This window comes from Aethalodelphis obliquidens, unplaced genomic scaffold (genome assembly GCF_003676395.1).
Source record: "Aethalodelphis obliquidens isolate GAN/ISIS:26980383/991018 unplaced genomic scaffold, ASM367639v1 scaffold31, whole genome shotgun sequence".
Classification (NCBI taxonomy): domain Eukaryota; kingdom Metazoa; phylum Chordata; class Mammalia; order Artiodactyla; family Delphinidae; genus Aethalodelphis; species Aethalodelphis obliquidens.
Window position 1 is genome coordinate 11,863,856 of NW_020837975.1, and position 10,160 is coordinate 11,874,015.

Below are 10,160 nucleotides of genomic sequence, written 5' to 3' on the forward strand. Positions count from 1 at the left end.
AATGAAAATTGTCTACCACCACAGGAACATAGCCCCAGGAGGAAGTTTGCTTCTCACTAATGTAGCCTCAGCACCTAGAAAAGTATCTGGCCCGTGATAGGTATGTAAGGAGTACTTATTCGAATAACAGACGGAAGTATGATTGGGCCCAAACTGGAAACTGGCAGGGTAGAGATCAAGGGTCAAGGGCATTGGGGAGTTGAGGGAGTTGGTGAGGATACAGCTGGCACAGTTGGCCATGGATTCCAAGGCAGATATGAAGGGGAGAGGTCAGGAGCCTGGGTAAACTTGGTGATGGGTGGCGGGGGTGATCGGGCATCAGTAAGTGTGTACAGAGGGAGGAACAGAAGAAAGGAGCTCTAGTCAAAACGCAAATGCTGGAGTCAGATAATCTGGAGAAAAGAGAATGTGAATACATTGAGTAATTATGATTTTTTTCAGAACAGGAGCTACTTTTTTTTTTTTTTTTTAACCTCTGTAAAGAGTTTAACACATACCAGACACTCAATCCACTGGTGAACGAGGAGACCCAATTTCCAGGCTCTGCAGGTGTACATTTTTATCCTGGTTCCTTGTGTTTTCCAAATGGTACAACAAGAACACCACATTCTCATGCCGCGTTCACGTCTTACAGTCAATGATTCCTTCTACTCATTGCCACCTGGGCTCTTCCCTTCTTCTTACAGGAAGCTGGGACGATGCAAATCAGATCCTCTGAGTTGGAGGTAGAAAAACTTGCCTTTCTGGGCAAGACTATATCTTGCCCAGAGACTGGTGGCAGCAGCAAGACTCAGTTAGCTCACTAGCACAGTGAGTGGATTCCACTGGTGTTCCCCAAATTCTCCTCAATTTCTGACACTGGAGGATTTCAGACACATACTAGTTCTAAATGCCTCTGCAAAATTTCCTTTTGAATTTGCCCTTCCCATTTCTACCGTTCCAGGCTACTTCTCCCCTCACTACTGAATAGCTTCCTCCTTCGTTGATCCTGCGGTTTTGCAAAATGCATCCAGGTTAATTTTCTAGGTACTTCCTCATAACCAGGACGCTCTCTGCTGAGGTATAGGTTTCTTGCACCCAACACAGTCCCTGGCACACAGTAGGCATGCAGTGAGAGCTTGCTGAATGGAACTGAACAGTGTTCAACACAGGGGCAGTGAGCTAAAAGCCAGGCCTTCTGCTCTACGTACCTGACCATTTGCCTCCTCTCAGGCCAGTCCCATTTCTACCTCTGGAAAGCCTTTCAACCTTCCCCTCCCCTTCCGTCCCCTCCCTCCGTGTTCCATCGCAAGTGATGGGTGGAGAAAACAGACCCAGCTTCTCAGGAAAGCAGGGTGGAGTCTTGCACCCACAGGAGAGAATAAACATAGTCCTTGGGATTTATGCTGACAGCAGCAACCTTGCAAAATGCGTTACCAAAAATAAGAGGCAAGGGTGTTTTTGTTGTTTTGTGTGTGTATCTGTTTCACTGCTGGCAGGATTGAACAGACGCTAAGTCAGTCAATTTCAATGACTTCAATTCCACATTACATGAAAGAAGGCAGGGAGTCCTGTTAAGGGACCAAAAAGTGACCCGAAAATGTGGACAGATTTTTTTCCATGGAATTTTGACTATATCCTACTTGTCCTTACTCTTTCTCCCTCCTGCCAGCTCTTCTCTCCCCTCCCCCTCCAACTGGGGTCCAGGCTGAAGTGGATGGTGTTCAAGGAATTTCCTGGTTCTAGAAATCCACCAAGAGTGGTGCCAGGAGTCCCAATTAGTGGATCCTACATCGCCTGCCCTTTTCCCAAGATGAGGAACAGACAAACCACTACGGCATGGCTCTCCAGTTGCGCTTCTATCCAGCGCATGCTGGCCATGCTCCAGATTTAAGTTCTGGGGAATGCAAGAATCACAGCTGGCTTTGGTGGAACTGTGCCCAAGGCTGCAAATAGCGGCGTGGCTATTCTGGCCCCAGGTTGAAAAGAGAAGTCAACAGAAGGTGGGGTATAGAAACAAGCTAGTAGAATTGGAAGTAAGGGGTAATTTCCCCCATTAGGAATATTCTGCCAAAATTTGGACTGTAGAGCAGACACCTTATTTTCTGATGTCTTCATAGGACGTGTGTGAGTGCCGTTGGTGACAACCGCTGATGTGGAGGAGACGTGGGGAGGGGTGTTGTCCTGGTAATAGCAACTCTGGCATAGCCAGTGTCCTTGACATTGGCACCCATAGATCAGACATTATGGGATATCTGGTGATGGTGGTCCTCTCAGCATAGATAACAGGGCCCCTGATATCTCCCATGGGCTTTGGGAGCTCATCAAGCATGGGGAGGGGGTGATATTCATGAATGAACTGCAAAAGGACACATCAGCCCAGTGAGTTAAGGTAGGGTTTTTTGTTTTGTTTTGTTTTTAAAAGCAAATAGGGCAGACATTACTGTTAGCAAGATGCCTGGAGTTATTGACTGGCATTGACAATTCCCAAAACCATCGAGGAGGAATATGAGGGGGCTGGAGGTCATTCAAAATAGCCAGGGAGGGACCCAGAGAGATGCCATGTTCTGCTAGCATGGCCATCCGATGTCTCTGTTAGTGATGATGACTGGAGGCTGGTAAAGGAGGATAGCTTGTGAGCTGTAGAGCCCTATTCCCATGGGAGGAGTTGTGTTCATGTGCACGGAACTGGGAATACTAGGGCAAAAGAGCCTGGATTAAGAAGAGACAATCACTGAGGGACCAGGCAGAGAGGATGGGGTGCCCCTGCCTCCTAGGTAGGTTGATGAGGTACAGAGGCAGCCGGGGTTGATCCTGCAAGATGATTTCCAAAGATTCCCACTAGATGGCAGTGTCGGTCAGCACATGAGTCTGCAAAGGTTTCCTGGAGAACAGCCTGGGCTCAATGGAAAATGTCATTTCACAGATGAGAAGATGGGGGATGGGGAGGCAGGGTGACTTGGTCCAAGAACACCAATGACTAGCCCTGTCATTGGGCTAGAAGCCCTAGCCCTCAGGCTTCTAGGGACAATGCCATGACCCCAGGTTCTGCTTCCATAACTGCAGAAGTTATTTTTAACATCTAATCTCCCACAACAAGGGCCAATCTGAGCAGATCAATTGCTTTGATTTTCATAGAGAGGTCATGAGTCTTAGAGGGCAGCTACACCATGGCCTGTGGGATAAAGTTCAAATCTACAGCCTGGCTTGTAAGATATTCCCTATGTTGCAGGATTTCCTTCCTTTTAGGACATCTCTAGGTTACTTAAACAGCACCATGCAGAGTTTAAGGAGCTTGGTGTTCGGAAACCTATGCAGTTAACAGTCCCTGAACTGCTTCTTTGGGAGGCATCCCCTGACCCATTAGGAGATTTCATCACCGCCGACTTTGTGCCATTACTTATCTACTCTCTACTGTTAAGGATGTAGGTTGGAGGGGGTACGACGGCCGGGGACCCAGAGGAGGATGTGTGGGCATTTCTTTTTTTAATTTTTTTCTTATATTTTAAAAATATTTCTTACGTTGGTTTCTAAGTCTGGTGACCTTAGCTTCAGAAATAAGAATAATAACAGTTAACATCTGTGAGCACTTAGTACATACCAGGCATTCTACCGTCATGTACACTGTCTTATGTAAGTCCCAGAGCACGTAAACAACACGACGACAGAGGCACTTATATTATTCTTTCTTGACGTACGAGAAAGCAGGCTCAGAGCTTGTGATATAAAATCTGAACTTCACAGCATCACAATATCTTAAGGCTGGGTGGTTTCTAGAGCTGACCTAATTCTTTCACCTTCCTCCATCCAGAAACTAAACAGTTGCAGAGATTCAAGGAGATAATTTCACCACCTCCTCTGGCTACTCACACAAGGCTCTAAATCTTAATTGCAGGAAACTTTCTTTTTAATGCAGACACAACAATTTTTTAAAATTTCATATTGGGGTATATTTGATTTAAAATGTGTTAGTTTCAGGCGTACAGCAAGGTGATTTAGTTACACATATACATGTATCTATTCTTTTTTTTTTTTTTTCGGTACGTGGGGCTCTCACTGTTGTGGCCTCTCCCGTTGCGGAGTACAGGCTCCGGACGTGCAGCCTCAGCGGCCATGGCTCACGGGCCCAGCCGCTCTGCGGCATGTGGGATCCTCCCGGACCGGGGCACAAACCCGTGTCCCCTGCATTGACAGGCGCACTCTCAACCACTGCGCCACCAGGGAAGCCCCATATATCTATTCTTTTTCAGACTCTTTTCCCATATAGGTTATTACAGAGTACTGAGTAGAGTTCCCTGTGCTATACAGTAGGTCCTTGCTGATTATTTATTTTATATACAGTGGTGTGTATATGTTAATCCCAACCTACTAATTTATCCCTCCCTACCTTTCACCTTTGGTAACCATAAGTTTGTTTTTTATGTCTGTGAGTCTATTTCTGTTTTGTAAATGGCATTATTTCATTCTTTTTTATGGCTGAGAAATATTCCATTGCACATATCTACCACATCTTCTTCATCCATTCATCTGTCGATGGACATTTAGGTTGCTTCCATGTCTTGGCTATTGTGAATAGTGCTGCAATAAACATTCGGGCACGTGTATTTTTTCGAAGTATGGTTTTCTCTGGATATAAGCCCAGGAGTGGGATTGCTGGATGATATGGTAGCTCTATTTTTAGTTTTTTGAGGAATTCCATACCGTTCTCCATAGTGGCTGTACCAATTTACTTTCCCACCAACAGCAGACACAACTATTGAAGCATGGAAAATCCCCCCCAAATAAACCTATAACAAGAGACTCCAGATTGGCCCAGAACCACCTTCTCCCCACTTTATACTCTGCAACTGAGAGGCACTGTGCACGCTTTGCATTGCTAAGAATTCTGCAGCTCCAAAGTAACTTACAGTAAGAAGAAGCTTGGAGTAATAGCTTTCCTCATGGGAGGCTCTCTCCTGGCTTTAAGTGATCTCACTAGGCGCTGCTTGTGCCTCAGCGATGGTGTGGTTCCCCAATTCCAGGTATATTTTCTGGGTTTCAGGCCGCATGTCCAGGACTCTAAAAGCTGTGGGTGAATTAAAGCAAACATCACTGTAACACACATTCACTTTCACCTATAAGGAATCCAAGTCTCAAAAGCAGACAATCCCTTAGGAGCATCTCTTTAAAAGAAACCCACAGTCTCAATGGACATTAGCTGTGTGGGCATTTCTAACAATCCCCTACTAGATGAGTAAGGACTCTCTTGGTTGTGACAGAAATCCAAGTAAGTCTACCTTAGACAAAAAGGAAATGTTCTCGCCTTCAGGAAGGGTGCAGGTGCAGCGGGGGAAGACTGGAAGCAGGGATTCCATGATCTTCCTAGAACATTCTCATGGCTCTTCTCTGGTGCTTTAAGTGTCAAATTCATTCTCTCCTATGGAAGACTGACTTTCTCTACTCATCTCTTGCCAACTTCACTACCAGAAAGGAAAAGGCTCTTCTCAACCAAGACTCAGTTAAAACAAGAAGAAGGAATGACACTTGCAGAAGAGGGGCCTGTGATCGAAGCAGGACCAGTCATTGCTGCTGCCAGGGAACCAGGTGCCCTGAGTGGTCTATCTTGGGTCACGTGCCCTCTCACAAACTATGATTGACAACTTCTGGCTCAAACTGCAGAACTGGAGTAGAGGGGGAGAATTCTTCAAAAGAAAAGTGTTCTTACTAAATGAAAATGGTATTTGGGAGGGAGGAAGGATGCTGAGCAAGCAATAATGGATCTCTATGTCTCGACTCCCCAGGTACCCAAAGGACACATTCACAAAAAGTAGAAGATGTAAACTCAAGTGCTTCTAGCTAGGTCAAGGATGTGTAACCCTCAGAGCCCTGAATTATGCCCAAGGCTTGGGTTTGAGGTTTAAGTAGAACTTGCTCCCTACCCCGCCAACTCAAAAGTCATAGGTCAGTAATCAACGCGCTTAGGAAAAGAGAGCAGAGCTTCAAACTGCAAGGAGGAAGGAATTTGGCAAAGTTACCCACACAATAAAGATCACAAAGCTTCCAGAAGGGCTCTCTCATTCCAACTGACGGAATCAGTGCACCGAGTCAGGAACCCCCTAGGAGGCCTAGCTCTGCCCCAACTAGTAAATGAGACCCAGTCAACATCTCAGTGATCTGGGTAGATAACAAATTCTCCTGGGTGGTGAGTAGGATTAGGAAGGAGTGGATTGATTGGTGGAACTGTTGCCTCGGCATTTACCCACTTTGTGTTCTGTTGGCCCAGTGGGCTCAAGATTACGGTCCTCGCTCACATCTACGGTCAACCAGGAATGAGACAACCCCCTTCAGTAGGGGAGACCAGGGGTCAGCAAGGGGAACCTTTGAGGCTACCCCCTGACATTGACCACTAATTTTTATAAACTCCTAGAACCAGAGAAATGGGCAGTTCTGCTGTTGGTTCTAGAAAATTGTCAAATGAACAGAATTAGACATTTAGCCCCAAATCATAAACTTACCAAATGTTGACCCCCTACTGTATTTGCCAACCAAATAATGACTAGCCTTATAGAAAATTCTGGTTCACTAGAGCAGTAAACACCTAAGTATCACAGTACAATGACTGCAGTATGAAAACTGTCCCAAATTGAAACCATACCTTCACCCTTTATTAAATTCCCTTGGAGACATTTAAGTTCTAGCAACGTATTCTCCCTTTTTTTTGTTGCCATGGAGAAAACAGAATCTCTCTTCCCTGGGGGAAATGAAAGTCCCAGAGAAATTAGAGGCCAGAGTGTCATTGTAATTTTCTAATATATCACAATCAGCTAGACACAGCCTCACTGTGTTCATTCTGTTTACTTCCCTGCGCACACCCACTCCTCCCACCCCTCACCTTTCTCAGATCCTTTCCTGCCCTTCTCTCTGCCCTGGGAGGCTGGTCCCTGGGAACTGCATCATTGGAGCTCCCTTGCTTGCTGGCTTCTCATCAGGTTCGGCCAATGAGAGCCATTGATTGGAGACTGGAGGGTGGGAAGAGAGGTTGGAATATTTCTTCCAGCTTCCTCCCTGCTTTGGGACATATTTCTGGCAGTGGCTGTGTACTTGAACGACTACAGATTCTGTCTAGAAACCCCTTCTACCCAGATCTAGCTCTCAGTGGGCTAAGATAACACTTTTTCCTCTCCTTTCTTATTTAAGGGTATTACCAGGTTCCTGCTGTTGCCAGCCTTGGTGACTCAACCACCCTGTTGATTCCCTTAATTCTGTCCATACCTCTGACTGTCCTTTAATTACATCCTCTTCCTTTGACCCACTGGTGTTGCCTCCTGTTTCCTGATGTGACCTTGACTTCACACTTAAATACCCGGCACCAGGCAGTCTGGGTCCTTCTCCAAGAGCAGGATTCCAGGATGTCTTCCATGAAAGCGGATGGAATCATTTCAGCACCTGCATTGCTGAATTAATTCCAACTTGAAGTCTCATCTGTTCCACTTTTCCAAAGTTCCAAAGGGTAACAGGACATAAGGATGTCATAGCACCAAGCCTAGACCTATACCACTTAGTTACAATAGCATTCCCTAAACAAGAGTGATGTTTCCAGAACACAGTGCTTATTACGGTGTCTGGGCCCACATTGCTGTTGCCAGCTGTCGACACTAACACAGACGAGGTGCCGTCTGGGGGAATTAAGGTAGACAAGAAAGCAAAAAGAGAAGAGAAAATCCGAATTTCACCTTCACTGGATGCCAGGGCATTTGTCAATAATGCTGTTCACCAAACATTCACCCATCTTCCCCATTCCAAGCACAGAAAAGGACTGATTTCCAGGTTCCTTGTGGTTGGGTGGGGTGTTATGACTAGTTCAGCCAATGAATCTTGAGTAGAAATGACTGGAAGTGATGTGTGTCTGTCTGTGGCTGAGCACTTACTATCTGGTGTGAGACTTTCCAGAGAGCTCTTTCCGCCAATTTCAAAATTTGGGATGCGTCACCAGCCTGGCTCCCTTAGTGACTATAATGAGAACCCCCAAGTTAATACATTATGAACATGAAGTTTGAGAGAAAAATACACCTTTGAGCACCAAAATGGAGGGACTGTGTGTTACTACAGTACCATCTAGCTTACCCTGATTCAAATTATTTTTTTAACGTAGTAGAAGTCTAACGAACTCAATGACCTTGACCACTTGCTTCTTTCCAAGCCTTGCCGAAGCCCCACTTGAAGAGCTATAGAACCTGTCATTGCTTACGCTCCAAAAACCAAGTGCAACGCATCCTGTCCTCTGTCTCACACTCTGTAATGTCTTTCTTTAGCCTTTGGATCCCCCGGGCCATGGCTGATTTTACTACTCCAAAGGCAGCACCAAAATCCCTCTTTTCCACCAGTTTCCCTGCAGCATCAGTTCCTCTGGAGAAGCAAAAAATGTCCTGAGTAGCATTTGAGAATGAGTTTCTTGAGATGAGGGAGGAGGAGTTGTGATAGCAGAAGCCATTCTACCCACAAAGATTAAAGAGTTTGCTCTGAATTGCATTGGCTCTGGCCCAGCCGACAGCCCTTCCCTCTCCATGTGGGGTGAGGTTAGCTGGCAGAGACTCATTACACGTGCAGTCACTTCCACAGTTTAATGTCCCAGAGTGAGTCTCCCCTGACCCTAGGAAAGACATTTCTAATGAAGGCCACGACAACACCCAAGCTCATTTAAGATCCTGAACCAGCCATACACCAGAGACCACAACCTTCTAATAATGTAGTGATTGGTTCCCAGATTCTGTGAATGTACCCACTTGATCTGCCATGATTTTCCAAGTGTTACAAGCAGAGGGGGAGGAGTTTAATAGCACTAGATGGTATTTCCATGGGACTCTAGAATGTCAGTCATTTCTCCAGTTTACAATGTTCCTTAGAGAAGCACAAGGAACAGGAGCTGAACTGAAAAGCAATTATTCCTTGACTACCAGCTAGACTAGGGTCTCCTCCTTCTGATACTTACTCTTTTTTTTAAATTTAATTTAATTTATTTATTTTTATACAGCAGGTTCTTATTGATACTTACTCTTTGCAAAAGCTAGGTAGGAGGGCTAAGAAGCATGGTAGACAGCTTCCAGTATGGCCTGCAAAGAGTCCCATCTAGTGCTATCCAGACTCAATCTCCAGCAGTGATCCCCACATCTAGAAATATCCACACTCTTATGCAGTCTACTCCCACCTTGTATCAGGATTGGTCTGTGTGATTAACGCATGCAGCCGTAGCAATGGCATGACACCTCTAAAATTAGGTTATAAAAGACATCGAAGCTTTGTTTTGGGTTCTCTCTCCCTTTTCGATCACTTGCTCTGGAAGAAGCCAGTTGCCATGTGTTTTGAACATTGAGGGAGCCCTATGGAGAGGCCCGTGTGGTCCTCCTTCCAACAGCCTGGGAGGAACCAAGGCCAGCCAATGCCCACGTTGAGTGAGCTTGGGAGCAGATCCTCCAGCACCAGATGCCTGGTGCCCCAGTCAACAGCTTGACTGTAACCTCCTGAGCTAGAACTACCAAACTAAGCCATTCCTGGCCCTTGAGATTATGTGAGATAATGTTCTTTTAATCTGCTAAATTTTGCAGTATTTTTTTTTACGTAACAATAGATAATAAAAGGCCAATGGCTCTCTGAACCATGGGACCTTCCCAAACCTCTGGTGGCCAACAGTGTACTGGAACTTGAAGCAACATTCAGCCTCTTGGTTCTGCCTTCTGGGGTTGAGTGCCATGCCTCAACGACCCACGCATCAACTCTATCCTTTTGGGAGCAGACGGGTAAGAGAATAGGAAAGGAATGGGTATACAAGTAGATCTGTAATGAAGAAAGGAGACACTTTGAGATTTATTTCCACTTTTACACATACCTAGACTAATGCTTCTCTTTATTACCTGTGTAATGGTCTGCTGTTGGCCGAGCTGGGCCTTTCTCATTGTACAGGCAATGCCTCTACTTCTCTTCCAAGTGTACCTAAGTGCATAGATACCGGATGAGAGGTTTTGCTTTGGAAATTGGGGGAGCAGTTTTGGTTGGAAAGTCTAGGAAGCAAGTGTAAACAAAGGTAGTGAGGGGTCTGAGCTCAACAGTCACAGTGACAGAGGCTGAACTTGCTCTTCAGGAGAGATTCATACACAGAGCAAGGCTCTGGGCCCAGGAGAAACACTCTGGATCTGGGCAGGAAGCTT